This window comes from Schistocerca serialis, chromosome 2 (genome assembly GCF_023864345.2).
Source record: "Schistocerca serialis cubense isolate TAMUIC-IGC-003099 chromosome 2, iqSchSeri2.2, whole genome shotgun sequence".
NCBI classification, from domain to species: Eukaryota; Metazoa; Arthropoda; class Insecta; order Orthoptera; family Acrididae; genus Schistocerca; species Schistocerca serialis.
The window spans coordinates 78,288,349-78,306,063 of record NC_064639.1 but is presented as its reverse complement, the minus strand read 5'-3'; positions in this window follow the sequence as shown (position 1 = coordinate 78,306,063).

Here is a 17,715-nt window from a genome sequence, read left to right as displayed (position 1 = left end):
CATTGTGCCTTTTGAATTTAATTCCGATATAATTTCTGTGTTTCATCGTCAATACGAAGGTCCAAGGTATACAGTAAACTTGAAGTGAAGCATCGGAATCCAAAACTGGACTTACAGGAGAGATTAAAATCATAGAGAGTTAGAGTGTCAGTCCTCTTGTACTTAAGTCGGCATTGTGCCTTTTGTATTAAATTCGGATGCAATTTCTGTTTTTCATCATCAATAAGAAGGTACAAGGGATACAGTAAACCTGAAGTGAAGCATCGGAATCTAAAACTGGACTCACCGGAGAGGTTCAAATTATAGAAAGTTAGAGTGTCAGTCCTCTTGTACTGAAGTCGACATTGTGCCTTTTTAATTTAATTCCGATATAATTTCTGTGTTTCATCGTCAATACGAAGGTCCAAGGTATACAGTAAACTTGAAGTGAAGCATCTGAATCCAAAACTGGACTTACAGGAGAGATTAAAATCATAGAGAGTTAGAGTGTCAGTCCTCTTGTACTTAAGTCGGCATTGTGCCTTTTGTTTTAAATTCGGATGCAATTACTGTGTCTCATCGTCAATAAGAAGTTCCAAGGTATACAGAAAACCGGTAGTGAAGCATCGGAATCTAGAACTGGATTTACAGGAGAGATTCAAATCAGAGAAAGGTAGAGTGTCAGTCCTCTTGTACTTAGGTCGGCATTGTGCCTTTTGTATTCAATTCCGATGCAATTTCTGTGTTTCATCGTCAATAAGAAGGTTCAAGGGATACAGTAAACCTGAAGTGAAGCATCGGAATCTAAAACAGGACTCACAGGAGAGGTTCAAATCATAGAAAATTAAAGTGTCAGTCCTCTTGTACTTAAGTCGGCATTGTTCCTTTTGTACTAAACTCGGGTGCAATTTCTGTGTTTCATCATCAATAAGAAGGTCCAAGGTATACAGGAAACCTGAAGTGAAGCATCGGAATCTGAAACTGGACTCACAGGAGAGGTTCAAATCATAGAAACTGAGAGTGGCAATCCTCTTGTACTTAAGTCGGCATTGTGCCTTTTGTATCAAATTCCGATGCAATTTCTGTGTTTCATCGTCAATAAGAAGGTTCAAGGGATACAGTAAACCTGAAGTGAAGCATTGGAATCTAAACCTGGACCCACAGGAGAGGTTCAAATCATAGAAAGTTAGAGTGTCAGTCCTCTTGTACTGAAGTCGACATTGTGCCTTTTGAATTTAATTCCGATATAATTTCTGTGTTTCATCGTCAATACGAAGGTCCAAGGTATACAGTAAACTTGAAGTGAAGCATCGGAATCCAAAACTGGACTTACAGGAGAGATTTATATCATAGAGAGTTAGAGTGTCAGTCCTCTTGTACTTAAGTCGGCATTGTGCCTTTTGTATTAAATTCGGATGCAATTTCTGTTTTTCATCATCAATAAGAAGGTACAAGGGATACAGTAAACCTGAAGTGAAGCATCGGAATCTAAAACTGGACTCACCGGAGAGATTAAAATCATAGAGAGTTAGAGTGTCAGTCCTCTTGTACTTAAGTCGGCATTGTGCCTTTTGTTTTAAATTCGGATGCAATTACTGTGTCTCATCGTCAATAAGAAGTTCCAAGGTATACAGCAAACCAGTAGTGAAGCATCGGTATCTAAAACTGGATTTACAGGAGAGATTCAAATCAGAGAAAGGTAGAGTGTCAGTCCTCTTGTACTTAAGTCGGCATTGTGCCTTTTGTATTAAATTCCGATGCAATTTCTGTGTTTCATCGTCAATAAGAAGGTTCAAGGGATACAGTAAACCTGAAGTGAAGCATCGGAATCTAAAACAGGACTCACAGGAGAGGTTCAAATCATAGAAAATTAAAGTGTCACTCCTCTTGTACTTAAGTCGGCATTGTTCCTTTTGTACTAAACTCGGATGCAATTTCTGTGTTTCATCGTCAATAAGAAGGTCCAAGGTATACAGGAAACCTGAAGTGAAGCATCGGAATCTGAAACTGGACTCACAGGAGAGGTTCAAATCATAGAAACTGAGAGTGGCAGTCCTCTTGTACTTAAGTCGGCATTGTGCCTTTTGTATCAAATTCCGATGCAATTTCTGTGTTTCATCGTCAATAAGAAGGTTCAAGGGATACAGTAAACCTGAAGTGAAGCATTGGAATCTAAACCTGGACCCACAGGAGAGGTTCAAATCATAGAAAGTAAGAGTGTCAGTCCTCTAGTACTTAAGTCGGCATTGTGCCTTTTGAATTAAATTCGAATGCAATTTCTGTGCTTCATCGTCAATAAGAAGGTCCAAGGTATACAGGAAACCTGAAGTGAAGCATCGGAATCTGAAACTAGACTCACAGGAGTGCTTCAAATCATAGAAAGTGAGAGTGTCAGTCCTCTTGTACTTAAGTCGGCATTGTGCCTTTTGTATCAAATTCGGATGCAATATCTGTGATTCAGGATCAATAAGAAGGTCCAAGGGATACAGTAAACCTGAAGTGAAGCATCGGACACTAAAACTGGGCTCACAGGAGAGATTCAAATCATAGAAAGATAGACTGTCAGTCCTCTTGTACTTAAGTCGGCATTGTGCCTTTTGAATTTATATCGGATGCAATTTCTGTGTTTCATCGTCATTAAGAAGGTCCAAGGTATACAGGAAACCGGAAGTGAAGCATCGGAATCTAAAACTGGACTCACAGGAGAGTTTCAAATCATAGAAAATGAGAGTGTCAGACCACTTGTACTTAAGTCGGCATTGTGCGTTTTGTATTAAATTCGGATGCAATTTCTGTGTTTCATCGTCGATAAGAAGATCCAAGGGATACAGTGAACCACAAGTAAATCATCGAATTCTAAAACTGGACTCACATAACAGGTTCCAATCATAGAAAATTAGAGCGTCAGTCATTTTGTACTGAAGTCGGCATTGTGCCTTTTGAATTTAATTCCGATGCAATTTCTGTGTTTCATCGTCAATAAAAAGGTCCATGGTATACAGTAAACCTGAAGTGTAGAATCGGAATCTAAAACTGGACTCACAGGAGAGATTAAAATCATAGAAAGTTAGAGTGTCAGTCCTTTTGTACTTAAGTCGTCATTGTTCCTTTTGTATTAAATTCGGATCCAATTTTTGTGTTTCCTCGTCAATAAGAAGGTCCAAGGGATACAGTATACCGGAAGTGAAGCGTCGGAATCTAAAACTGGACTCCCAGGAGAGGTTCAAATCATAGAAAGTTAGAGTGTCAGTCCTCATGTACTTAAGTCGGCGTTGTGCATTTTGAACTTTTATTGCGATGCAATTACTGTGTTTCATTGTCAATTAGAATTTCCAAGGTATACAGTAAACCTGTAGTGAAGCATCGGAACCTAAAACTGGACTCACAGGAGAGTTTCAAATCATAGGAAGTTAGAGTGTCAGTCCTCTTGTACTTAAGTCGGCATTGTGCCGTTTGTATTAAATTCGAATGCAATTTCTGTGTTCTATCATCAATAAGAAGGTCCAAGGGATACAGTAAACCTGAAGTGAAGCATCGGAATCTAAAATTGGGCTAACAGGAGAGGTTCAAAACTTAGGAATTTAGAGTGTCAGTCCTCTTGTACTTAAGTCGGCATTGTGCCTTTTGAATTTTATTCGGATGCAATTTCTGTGTTTCATCGTCAATAAGAAGGTCCAAGGTATACAGGAAACCTGAAGTGAAGCATCGGAATCTAAAACTGGACTCACAGGAGAGGTTCAAATCATAGAAAGTTAGAGTGTCAGTCCTCTTGTACTTAAGTCGGCATTGTGCCTTTTGTATTATATTCGGATGCAGTTTCTTTGTTTCTTTGTCAATAAAAAGGTCCAAGGTATACAGGAAACCGGAAGTGAAGCATCGGAATCTAAAACTGGACTCACAGGAGAGGTTCAAATCATAGAAAGTGAGAGTGTCTGTCCTCTTGTACTAAAGTCGGCATAGTGCCTTTTGAATTTCATGCCGATGCTATTTCTGTGTTTCATCGTCAATAAGAAGGTCCAAGGTATACAGTTAACTTGAAGTGAAGCATCGGTATATAAAACTGGACTCACAGGAGATATTCAAATCATAGAAAGTTAGAGTTTCAGTCCTTTTTACTTAAGTCGTCATTGTATCTTTTGTATTAAATTCGGATGAAATTTCTGTGTTTCATCATCAATAAGAAGGTCCAAGGGATACAGTAAACCTGAAGTGAAGTATCGGCATCTAAAACTGGGCAAACAGGAGAGATTCAAATCATAGAAAGTTAGAGTGTCAGTCCTCTTGTACTTAAGTCGGCATTGTGCCTTTTGAATTTAATTCGGATGCAATTTCTGTGTTTCATCGTCAATAAGAAGGTCCAAGGTATACAGGAAACCTGAAGTGAAGCATCGGAATCTAAAACTGGACTCACAGGAGAGGTTCAAATCATAGAAAGAGAGAGTGTCAGTCCTCTTGTACTTAAGTCGGCATTGTGCCTTTTGTATTAAATTCGGATGCAATTTCTGTGTTTCATCGTCAATAAGAAACTCCAAGAGATACAGTAAACCTGAAGTGAAGCATCGGAATCTAAAACTGGACTCACAGGACAGGTTCAAATCATAGAAAGTTAGGGTGTCAGTCCTCTTGTACCTAAGTCGGCATTGTGCCGTTTGTATTACATTCGGATGCTATTTCTGTGTTTCATCATCAATAAGAAGGTCCAAGGGATACAGTAAACCTGAAGTGAAGCATCGGAATCCAAAACTGGGCAAACAGGAGAGATTCAAATCATAGAAAGTTAGAGTGTCAGTCCTCTTGTACTTAAGTCGGCATTGTGCCTTTTGTATTTAATTCGGATGCAATTTCTGTGTTTCATCGTCAATAAGAAGGTCCAAGGTATGCAGGAAACCTGAAGTGAAGCATCGGAATCTAAAACTGGACTCACAGGAGAGGTTAAAATCATAGAAAGTGAGAGTGTCAGTCCTCTTGTACTTAAGTCGGCATTGTGCCTTTTGTATTAAATTCGGATGCAGTTTCTGTGTTTCATCGTCAATAAGAAGGTCCAAGGTATACAGGAAACCGGAAGTGAAGCATCGGAATCTAAAACTGGACTCACTGGAGAGGTTCAAATCATAGAAAGTGAGAGTGTCAGTCCTCTTGTACTTAAGTCGGCATTGTGCCTTTTGTATTAAATTCGGATGCAATTTCTGTGTTTCATCGTCAATATGAAGGTCCAAGGGATACAGTAAACCTAAAGTGAAGCATCGGAATCTAAATCTGGACTCACAGGAGAGTTTCAAATCATAGAAAGTTAGAGTGTCTGTCTTCTTGTACTTAAGTCGGCATTGTGCCCTTTGTATTAAATTCGGAAGTAATTTCTGTGTTTCATCATCAATAAGAAGGTACAAGGGATACAGTAAACCTGAACAGAAGCATCGGAATCTAAAACTGGACTCACCGGAGAGGTTCAAATAATAGAAAGTTAGAGTGTCAGTCCTCCTGTACTTTAGTCGGCCTTGTTCCTTTTGAATTTAATTCCGATGCAATTTCTGTGTTTCATCGTCAATAAGATGGTCCAAGGGATACAGAAAACCTGAGGTGAAGGATCGGATTCGAAAACTGGACTCACAGGAGAGGTTCAAATCATAGAAAGTTAGAGTGTCAGACCTCTTGTACTTAAGTCGGCATTGTGCCTTTTGTATTAAATTCGGATGCAGTTTCTGTGTTTCATCGTCATTAAGAAGGTCCAAGGTATGCAGGAAACCGGAAGTGAAGCATCGGAATCTAAAACTGGACTCACAGGAGAGGTTCAAATCATAGAAAGTGAGAGTGTCAGTCCTCTTGTACTTAAGTCGGCATTGTGCGTTTTGTATTAAATTCGGATGCAATTTCAGTGTTTCATCGTCAATAAGAAGGTCCAAGGGATACAGTAAACCTGAAGTGAGGCATCGGAATCTAAAACTGGACTCACAGGAGAGGTTCAAATCATAGAAAGTTAGATTGTCAGTCTTCTCGTACTTATGTCGGCATTGTGCCTTTTGTATTAAATTCGGATGCAATTTCTGTGTTTCATCATCAATAAGAAGGTACAAGGGATACAGTAAACCTGAAGTGAAGCATCGGAATCTAAAACTGGACTCACCGGAGAGGTTCAAATCATAGAAAGTTAGAGTGTCAATCCTCTTGTACTGAAGTCGGCATTGTGCATTTTGAATTTAATTCTGATGCAATTTCTGTGTTTCATCGTCAATAAGAAGGTCCAAGGTATACAGTAAACTTGAAGTAAAGCATCGGAATCCAAAACTGGACTTACAGGAGAGATTGAAATCATAGAGAGTTAGAGTGTAAGTCCTCTTGTAGTTAAGTCGGCATTGTGCCTTTTGTATTAAATTCGGATGCAATATCTGTGTTTCATCATCAATAAGAAGGTCCAAGGTATACTGTAATTTTGAAGTGAAGCATCGTAATCTAAAACTGGACTCATAGGAGAGATTCAAATCATAGGAAGTTAGAGTGTCAGTCCTCTAGTACTTAAGTCGCCATTGTGCCTTTTGTATTAAATTCGGATGCAATTTCTGTGTTTCATCATCAATAAGAAGGTCCAGGGGATACAGTAAACCTGACGTGAAGCATCGGAATCCAAATCTGGGCTCACAGGAGAGGTTCAAATCATAGAAAGTTAGAGTGTCAGTCCTCTTGTACTTAAGTCGGCATTGTGCCTTTTGAATTTTTATTCCGATGCAATTACTGTGTCTCATCGTCAATAAGAAGTTCCAAGGTATACAGCAAACCTGTAGTGAAGCATCGGAATCTAAAACTGGACTCACAGGAGAGATTCAAATCATAGAAAGGTAGAGTGTCAGTCCTCTAGTACTTAAGTCGCCATTGTTCCTTTTGTACTAAACTCGGATGCAATTTCTGTGTTTCATCGTCAATAAGAAGGTCCAAGGTATACAGGAAACCTGAAGTGAAGCATCGGAATCTAAAACTGGACTCACAGGAGCGGTTCAAATGATAGAAACTGAGAGTGGCAGTCCTCTTGTACTTAAGTCGGCATTGTGCCTTTTGTATCAAATTCCGATGCAATTTCTGTGTTTCATCGTCAATAAGATGGTTCAAGGGATACAGTAAACCTGAAGTGAAGCATCGGAATCTGAAACTGGGCTCACAGGTGATGTTCAAATCATAGAAAGTTAGAGTGTCAGTCCTCTTGTACTTAAGTCGGCATTGTGCCTTTTCAATTTATATCGGATGCAATTTCGTTGTTTCATCGTCAATAAGAAGGTCCGAGGTACACAGGAAACCTGAATTGTAGCATCGGAATCTAAAACTGGACTCACAGGAGAGGTTCAAATCATAGAAAGTAAGAGTGTCAGTCCTCTTGTACTAAAGTCGGCATTGTGCCTTTTGAATTTAATGTCGATGCAATTTCTGAGCTTCATCGTCAAAAAGAAGGTCCAACGGATACAGTAAACCTGAAGTGAAAAATCGGAATCTAAAACTGGTCTCACAGGAGAGGTTCAAATCATGGAAAGTGAGAGTGTCAGTCCTCTTGTACTTAAGTCGGCATTATGCATTTTGTATTAAATTCGGATGCAATTTCTGTGTTTCATCGTCATTAAGAAGGTCCAAGGTATACAGTAAACCTGAAGTGAAGCATCGGAATCTAAAACTGGACTCACAGGGGCGGTTCAATTCATAGAGAGTGAAAGTGTCAGTCCTCTTGTACTTAAGTCGGCATTGTGCCTTTTGTATTAAATTCGGATGCAATTTCTGTGTTTCGTCGTCATTAAGAAGGTCCAAGGTATACAGTAAACCTGAAGTGAAGCATCGGTATCTAAAACTGGACTCACAGGGGCGGTTCAATTCATAGAGAGTGAAAGTGTCAGTCCTCTTGTACTTAAGTCGGCATTATGCCTTTTGTATTAAATTCGGATGCGATTTCTGTGTTTCAATGTCAATAAGAGGGTCCAAGGGATACAGTAAACCTGAAGTGAAGCATCGGAATCTAGAACTGGACTCACAGGAGAGGTTCAAATCATAGAAAGGTAGAGTGTCAGTCCTCTTGTACTTAAGTTGGCAATGTGCCTTTTGTATTAAATTCGGAAGCAATTTCTGTGTTTCATCGATAACAAGAGGGTCCAAGGGATATAGTAAACCTGAAGTGAAGCATCGGAATCTAAAACTGGACTCACAGGAGAGGTACAAAACATAGAAAAGTAGAGTGTCAGTCCTATTGTACTTAAGTCGGCATTGTGCTTTTTGAATTTAATTTCGATGCAATTTCTGTGCTTCATCGTCAAAAAGAAGGTCCAACGGATACAGTAAACCTGAAGTGAAAAATCTGAATCTATGACTGGACTCACAGGAGAGGTTCAAACCATAGAAAGTGAGAGTGTCAGTCCTCTTGTACTTAAGTCGGCATTGTGACTTTTGTATTAAATACGGATGCAATTTCTGTGTTTCCTCGTCAATATGAAGGTCCAAGGGATACAGTAAACCGGAAGTGAAGCATCGGAATCTAAAACTGGACTCACAGGAGAGGTTCAAATCATAGAGAGTTAGAGTGTCAGTCCACTTGTACATAAGTCGGCATTGTGCCTTTTGAATTTTTATTCCGATGCAATTACTGTGTTTCATCATCATTAAGAAGTTCCAAGGTATACAGTAAACCGGTAGTGAAGCAACGGAATCTAAAACTTGATCCACAGGAGAGTTTCAAATCATAGAATGTTAGAGTGACAGTCCTCTTGTACTTAAGTCGGCATTGTGCCTTTTGAATTAAATTGGATTGCAATTTCTGTGCTTCATCGTCAATAAGAAGGTCCAAGGGATACAGTAATCCTGAAGTGACGCATCGGAGACTAAAACTGGACTCACTGGAGAGTTTCAAATCACAGAAAGTTAGAGTGTCAGTCCTCTTGTACTTAAGTCGGCATTGTGCCTTTTGTATTAAATTCGGATGCAATTTCTGTGTTTTATCGTCAATAAGAAGGTCCCAGGTATACAGGAAACCTGAAGTGAAGCATCGGAATCTGAAACTAGACTCACAGGAGTGCCTCAAATCATAGAAAGTGAGAGTGTCAGTCCTCTAGTACTTAGGTCGGCATTGTGCCTTTTGTATCAAATTGGGTTGCAATATCTGTGTTTCAGGAACAATAAGAAGGTCCAAGGTATACAGTAAACCAGAAGTGAAGCATCGGAATCTAAAACTGGGCTCACAGGTGGGGTTCAAATCATAGAAAGTTAGAGTGTCAGTCCTCTTGTACTTAAGTCGGCATTGTGCCTTTTGAATTTATATCGGATGCAATTTCTTTGTTTCATCGTCAATAAGAAGGTCCAAGGTACACAGGAAACCTGAAGTGAAGCATCGGAATCTAAAACTGGACTCACTGGAGAGGTTCTAATCATAGAAAGTAAGAGTGTCAGTCCTCTTGTACTTAAGTCGGCATTGTGCGATTTGTATTAAAATTGGATGCAATTTCTGTGTTTCATCGTCATTAAGAAGGTCCAAGGTATGCAGGAAACCGGAAGTGAAGCATCGGAATCTAAAACTGGACTCACAGGAGAGGTTCAAATCATAGAAAGTGAGAGTGTCAGTCCTCTTGTACTTAAGTCGGCATTGTGCGTTTTGTATTAAATTCGGATGCAATTTCAGTGTTTCATCGTCAATAAGAAGGTCCAAGGGATACAGTAAACCTGAAGTGAGGCATCGGAATCTAAAACTGGACTGACAGGAGAGGTTCAAATCATAGAAAGTTAGAGTGTCAGTCTTCTCGTACTTAAGTCGGCATTGTGCCTTTTGTATTAAATTCGGATGCAATTTCTGTGTTTCATCATCAATAAGAAGGTACAAGGGATACAGTAAACCTGAAGTGAAGCATCGGAATCTAAAACTGGACTCACCGGAGAGGTTCAAATCATAGAAAGTTAGAGTGTCAGTCCTCTTGTACTGAAGTCGGCATTGTGCATTTTGAATTTAATTCTGATGCAATTTCTGTGTTTCATCGTCAATAAGAAGGTCCAAGGTATACAGTAAACTTGAAGTAAAGCATCGGAATCCAAAACTGGACTTACAGGAGAGATTGAAATCATAGAGAGTTAGAGTGTCAGTCCTCTTGTACTTAAGTCGGCATTGTGCCTTTTGTTTTAAATTCGGATGCAATTACTGTGTCTCATCGTCAATAAGAAGTTCCAAGGTATACAGCAAACCGGTAGTGAAGCATCGGAATCTAGAACTGGATTTACAGGAGAGATTCAAATCAGAGAAAGGTAGAGTGTCAGTCCTCTTGTACTTAAGTCGGCATTGTGCCTTTTGTATTAAATTCCGATGCAATTTCTGTGTTTCATCGTCAATAAGAAGGTTCAAGGGATACAGTAAACCTGAAGTGAAGCATCGGAATCTAAAACAGGACTCACAGGAGAGGTTCAAATCATAGAAAATTAAAGTGTCAGTCCTCTTGTACTTGAGTCGGCATTGTTCCTTTTGTACTAAACTCGGATGCAATTTCTGTGTTTCATCGTCAATAAGAAGGTCCAAGGTATACAGGAAACCTGAAGTGAAGCATCGGAATCTGAAACTGGACCCACAGGAGAGGTTCAAATCATAGAAACTGAGATTGGCAGTCCTCTTGTACTTAAGTCGGCATTGTGCCTTTTGTATCAAATTCCGATGCAATTTCTGTGTTTCATCGTCAATAAGAAGGTTCAAGGGATACAGTAAACCTGAAGTGAAGCATTGGAATCTAAACCTGGACCCACAGGAGAGGTTCAATCATAGAAAGTAAGAGTGTCAGTCCTCTAGTACTTAAGTCGGCATTGTGCCTTTTGAATTAAATTCGAATGCAATTTCTGTGCTTCATCGTCAATAAGAAGGTCCAAGGTATACAGGAAACCTGAAGTGAAGCATCGGAATCTGAAACTAGACTCACAGGAGTGCTTCAAATCATAGAAAGTGAGAGTGTCAGTCCTCTTGTACTTAAGTCGGCATTGTGCCTTTTGAATTTATATCGGATGCAATTTCTGTGTTTCATCCTCATTAAGAAGGTCCAAGGTATACAGGAAACCGGAAGTGAAGCATCGGAATCTAAAACTGGACTCACAGGAGAGGTTCAAATCATAGAAAGTGAGAGTGTCAGACCTCTTGTACTTAAGTCGGCATTGTGCCTTTTGTATTAAATTCCGATGCAATTTCTGTGTTTCATCGTCAATACGAAGGTCCAAGGTATACAGTAAACTTGAAGTGAAGCATCGGAATCCAAAACTGGACTTACAGGAGAGATTAAAATCATAGAGAGTTAGAGTGTCAGTCCTCTTGTACTTAAGTCGGCATTGTGCCTTTTGTTTTAAATTCGGATGCAATATCTGTGTTTCATCATCAATAAGAAGGTCCAAGGTATACTGTAAACTTGAAGTGAAGCATCGTAATCTAAAACTGGACTCACAGGAGAGATTCAAATCATAGAAAGGTAGAGTGTCAGTCCTGTAGTACTTAAGTCGCCATTGTGCCTTTTGTATAAATTTCGGATGCAATTTCTGTGTTTCATCATCAATAAGAAGGTCCAAGGGATACAGTAAACCTGACGTGAAGCATCGGAATCTAAAACTGGACTCACCGGAGAGGTTCAAATCATAGAAAGTTAGAGTGTCAGTCCTCTTGTACTGAAGTCGACATTGTGCCTTTTGAATTTAATTCCGATATAATTTCTGTGTTTCATCGTCAATACGAAGGCCCAAGGTATACAGTAAACTTGAAGTGAAGCATCGGAAACCAAAACTGGACTTACAGGAGAGATTAAAATCATAGAGAGTTAGAGTGTCAGTCCTCTTGTTCTTAAGTCGGCATTGTGCCTTTTGTATTAAATTCGGATGCAATTTCTGTTTTTCATCATCAATAAGAAGGTACAAGGGATACAGTAAACCTGAAGTGAAGCATCGGAATCTAAAACTGGACTCACCGGAGAGGTTCAAATCATAGAAAGTTAGAGTGTCAGTCCTCTTGTACTGAAGTCGACATTGTGCCTTTTTAATTTAATTCCGATATAATTTCTGTGTTTCATCGTCAATACGAAGGTCCAAGGTATACAGTAAACTTGAAGTGAAGCATCTGAATCCAAAACTGGACTTACAGGAGAGATTAAAATCATAGAGAGTTAGAGTGTCAGTCCTCTTGTACTTAAGTCGGCATTGTGCCTTTTGTTTTAAATTCGGATGCAATTACTGTGTCTCATCGTCAATAAGAAGTTCCAAGGTATACAGCAAACCGGTAGTGAAGCATCGGAATCTAAAACTGGATTTACAGGAGAGATTCAAATCAGAGAAAGGTAGAGTGCCAGTCCTCTTGTACTTAAGTCGGCATTGTGCCTTTTGTATTAAATTCCGATGCAATTTCTGTGTTTCATCGTCAATAAGAAAGCTCAAGGGATACAGTAAACCTGAAGTGAAGCTTCGGAATCTAAAACAGGACTCACAGGAGAGGTTCAAATCATAGAAAATTAAAGTGTCAGTCCTCTTGTACTTAAGTCGGCATTGTGCCTTTTGTATTAAATTCCGATGCAATTTCTGTGTTTCATCGTCAATAAGAAAGCTCAAGGGATACAGTAAACCTGAAGTGAAGCATCGGAATCTGAAACTAGACTCACAGGAGTGCCTCAAATCATAGAAAGTGAGAGTGTCAGTCCTCTAGTACTTAGGTCGGCATTGTGCCTTTTGTATCAAATTGGGTTGCAATATCTGTGTTTCAGGAACAATAAGAAGGTCCAAGGGATACAGTAAACCTGAAGTGAAGCATCGGAATATAAAACTGGGCTCACAGGAGAGGTTCAAATCATAGAATGTTAGAGTGTCAGTCCTCTTGTACTTAAGTCGGCATTGTGCCTTTTGAATTTATATCGGATGCAATTTCTGTGTTTCATCCTCATTAAGAAGGTCCAAGGTATACAGGAAACCGGAAGTGAAGCATCGGAATCTAAAACTGGACTCACACTAGAGGTTCAAATCATAGAAAGTGAGAGTGTCAGACCTCTTGTACTTAAGTCGGCATTGTGCCTTTTGTATTAAATTCCGATGCAATTTCTGTGTTTCATCGTCAATACGAAGGTCCAAGGTATACAGTAAACTTGAAGTGAAGCATCGGAATCCAAAACTGGACTTACAGGAGAGATTAAAATCATAGAGAGTTAGAGTGTCAGTCCTCTTGTACTTAAGTCGGCATTGTGCCTTTTGTTTTAAATTCGGATGCAATATCTGTGTTTCATCATCAATAAGAAGGTCCAAGGTATACTGTAAACTTGAAGTGAAGCATCGTAATCTAAAACTGGACTCACAGGAGAGATTCAAATCATAGAAAGGTAGAGTGTCAGTCCTGTAGTACTTAAGTCGCCATTGTGCCTTTTGTATAAATTTCGGATGCAATTTCTGTGTTTCATCATCAATAAGAAGGTCCAAGGGATACAGTAAACCTGACGTGAAGCATCGGAATCTAAAACTGGACTCACCGGAGAGGTTCAAATCATAGAAAGTTAGAGTGTCAGTCCTCTTGTACTGAAGTCGACATTGTGCCTTTTGAATTTAATTCCGATATAATTTCTGTGTTTCATCGTCAATACGAAGGTCCAAGGTATACAGTAAACTTGAAGTGAAGCATCGGAAACCAAAACTGGACTTACAGGAGAGATTAAAATCATAGAGAGTTAGAGTGTCAGTCCTCTTGTTCTTAAGTCGGCATTGTGCCTTTTGTATTAAATTCGGATGCAATTTCTGTTTTTCATCATCAATAAGAAGGTACAAGGGATACAGTAAACCTGAAGTGAAGCATCGGAATCTAAAACTGGACTCACCGGAGAGGTTCAAATCATAGAAAGTTAGAGTGTCAGTCCTCTTGTACTGAAGTCGACATTGTGCCTTTTTAATTTAATTCCGATATAATTTCTGTGTTTCATCGTCAATACGAAGGTCCAAGGTATACAGTAAACTTGAAGTGAAGCATCTGAATCCAAAACTGGACTTACAGGAGAGATTAAAATCATAGAGAGTTAGAGTGTCAGTCCTCTTGTACTTAAGTCGGCATTGTGCCTTTTGTTTTAAATTCGGATGCAATTACTGTGTCTCATCGTCAATAAGAAGTTCCAAGGTATACAGCAAACCGGTAGTGAAGCATCGGAATCTAAAACTGGATTTACAGGAGAGATTCAAATCAGAGAAAGGTAGAGTGTCAGTCCTCTTGTACTTAAGTCGGCATTGTGCCTTTTGTATTAAATTCCGATGCAATTTCTGTGTTTCATCGTCAATAAGAAAGCTCAAGGGATACAGTAAACCTGAAGTGAAGCTTCGGAATCTAAAACAGGACTCACAGGAGAGGTTCAAATCATAGAAAATTAAAGTGTCAGTCCTCTTGTACTTAAGTCGGCATTGTGCCTTTTGTATTAAATTCCGATGCAATTTCTGTGTTTCATCGTCAATAAGAAAGCTCAAGGGATACAGTAAACCTGAAGTGAAGCATCGGAATCTGAAACTAGACTCACAGGAGTGCCTCAAATCATAGAAAGTGAGAGTGTCAGTCCTCTAGTACTTAGGTCGGCATTGTGCCTTTTGTATCAAATTGGGTTGCAATATCTGTGTTTCAGGAACAATAAGAAGGTCCAAGGTATACAGTAAACCAGAAGTGAAGCATCGGAATCTAAAACTGGGCTCACAGGTGGGGTTCAAATCATAGAAAGTAAGAGTGTCAGTCCTCTAGTACTTAAGTCGGCATTGTGCCTTTTGAATTAAATTCGAATGCAATTTCTGTGCTTCATCGTCAATAAGAAGGTCCAAGGTATACAGGAAACCTGAAGTGAAGCATCGGAATCTGAAACTAGACTCACAGGAGTGCTTCAAATCATAGAAAGTGAGAGTGTCAGTCCTCTTGTACTTAAGTCGGCATTGTGCCTTTTGTATCAAATTCGGATGCAATATCTGTGTTTCAGGATCAATAAGAAGGTCCAAGGGATACAGTAAACCTGAAGTGAAGCATCGGAATATAAAACTGGGCTCACAGGAGAGGTTCAAATCATAGAATGTTAGAGTGTCAGTCCTCTTGTACTTAAGTCGGCATTGTGCCTTTTGAATTTATATCGGATGCAATTTCTGTGTTTCATCCTCATTAAGAAGGTCCAAGGTATACAGGAAACCGTAAGTGAAGCATCGGAATCTAAAACTGGACTCACAGGAGAGGTTCAAATCATAGAAAGTGAGAGTGTCAGACCTCTTGTACTTAAGTCGGCATTGTGCCTTTTGTATTAAATTCCGATGCAATTTCTGTGTTTCATCGTCAATACGAAGGTCCAAGGTATACAGTAAACTTGAAGTGAAGCATCGGAATCCAAAACTGGACTTACAGGAGAGATTAAAATCATAGAGAGTTAGAGTGTCAGTCCTCTTGTACTTAAGTCGGCATTGTGCCTTTTGTTTTAAATTCGGATGCAATATCTGTGTTTCATCATCAATAAGAAGGTCCAAGGTATACTGTAAACTTGAAGTGAAGCATCGTAATCTAAAACTGGACTCACAGGAGAGATTCAAATCATAGAAAGGTAGAGTGTCAGTCCTGTAGTACTTAAGTCGCCATTGTGCCTTTTGAATTTAATTCCGATATAATTTCTGTGTTTCATCGTCAATACGAAGGTCCAAGGTATACAGTAAACTTGAAGTGAAGCATCGGAAACCAAAACTGGACTTACAGGAGAGATTAAAATCATAGAGAGTTAGAGTGTCAGTCCTCTTGTTCTTAAGTCGGCATTGTGCCTTTTGTATTAAATTCGGATGCAATTTCTGTTTTTCATCATCAATAAGAAGGTACAAGGGATACAGTAAACCTGAAGTGAAGCATCGGAATCTAAAACTGGACTCACCGGAGAGGTTCAAATCATAGAAAGTTAGAGTGTCAGTCCTCTTGTACTGAAGTCGACATTGTGCCTTTTTAATTTAATTCCGATATAATTTCTGTGTTTCATCGTCAATACGAAGGTCCAAGGTATACAGTAAACTTGAAGTGAAGCATCTGAATCCAAAACTGGACTTACAGGAGAGATTAAAATCATAGAGAGTTAGAGTGTCAGTCCTCTTGTACTTAAGTCGGCATTGTGCCTTTTGTTTTAAATTCGGATGCAATTACTGTGTCTCATCGTCAATAAGAAGTTCCAAGGTATACAGCAAACCGGTAGTGAAGCATCGGAATCTATAACTGGATTTACAGGAGAGATTCAAATCAGAGAAAGGTAGAGTGTCAGTCCTCTTGTACTTAAGTCGGCATTGTGCCTTTTGTATTAAATTCCGATGCAATTTCTGTGTTTCATCGTCAATAAGAAAGCTCAAGGGATACAGTAAACCTGAAGTGAAGCTTCGGAATCTAAAACAGGACTCACAGGAGAGGTTCAAATCATAGAAAATTAAAGTGTCAGTCCTCTTGTACTTAAGTCGGCATTGTGCCTTTTGTATTAAATTCCGATGCAATTTCTGTGTTTCATCGTCAATAAGAAAGCTCAAGGGATACAGTAAACCTGAAGTGAAGCATCGGAATCTGAAACTAGACTCACAGGAGTGCCTCAAATCATAGAAAGTGAGAGTGTCAGTCCTCTAGTACTTAGGTCGGCATTGTGCCTTTTGTATCAAATTGGGTTGCAATATCTGTGTTTCAGGAACAATAAGAAGGTCCAAGGTATACAGTAAACCAGAAGTGAAGCATCGGAATCTAAAACTGGGCTCACAGGTGGGGTTCAAATCATAGAAAGTTAGAGTGTCAGTCCTCTTGTACTTAAGTCGGCATTGTGCCTTTTGAATTTATATCGGATGCAATTTCTTTGTTTCATCGTCAATAAGAAGGTCCAAGGTACACAGGAAACCTGAAGTGAAGCATCGGAATCTAAAACTGGACTCACAGGAGAGGTTCAAATCATAGAAAGTAAGAGTGTCAGTCCTCTTGTACTTAAGTCGGCATTGTGCGTTTTGTATTAAATTCGGATGCAATTTCAGAGTTTCATCGTCAATAAGAAGGTCCAAGGGATACAGTAAACCTGAAGTGAGGCATCGGAATCTAAAACTGGACTCACAGGAGAGGTTCAAATCATAGAAAGTTAGAGTGTCAGTCTTCTCGTACTTAAGTCGGCATTGTGCCTTTTGTATTAAATTCGGACGCAATTTCTGTGTTTCATCATCAATAAGAAGGTACAAGGGATACAGTAAACCTGAAGTGAAGCATCGGAATCTAAAACTGGACTCACCGGAGAGGTTCAAATCATAGAAAGTTAGAGTGTCAGTCCTCTTGTACTTAAGTCGACATTGTGCCTTTTGTATCAAATTCGGATGCAATATCTGTGTTTCAGGATCAATAAGAAGGTCCAAGGGATACAGTAAACCTGAAGTGAAGCATCGGAATCTAAAACTGGACTCACAGGAGCGGTTCAAATCATAGAAAGGTAGAGTGTCAGTCCTCTAGTACTTAAGTCGCCATTGTTCATTTTGTACTAAACTCGGATGCAATTTCTGTGTTTCATCGTCAATAAGAAGGTCCAAGGTATACAGGAAACCTGAAGTGAAGCATCGGAATCTAAAACTGGACTCACAGGAGCGGTTCAAATGATAGAAACTGAGAGTGGCAGTCCTCTTGTACTTAAGTCGGCATTGTGCCTTTTGTATCAAATTCCGATGCAATTTCTGTGTTTCATCGTCAATAAGATGGTTCAAGGGATACAGTAAACCTGAAGTGAAGCATCGGAATCT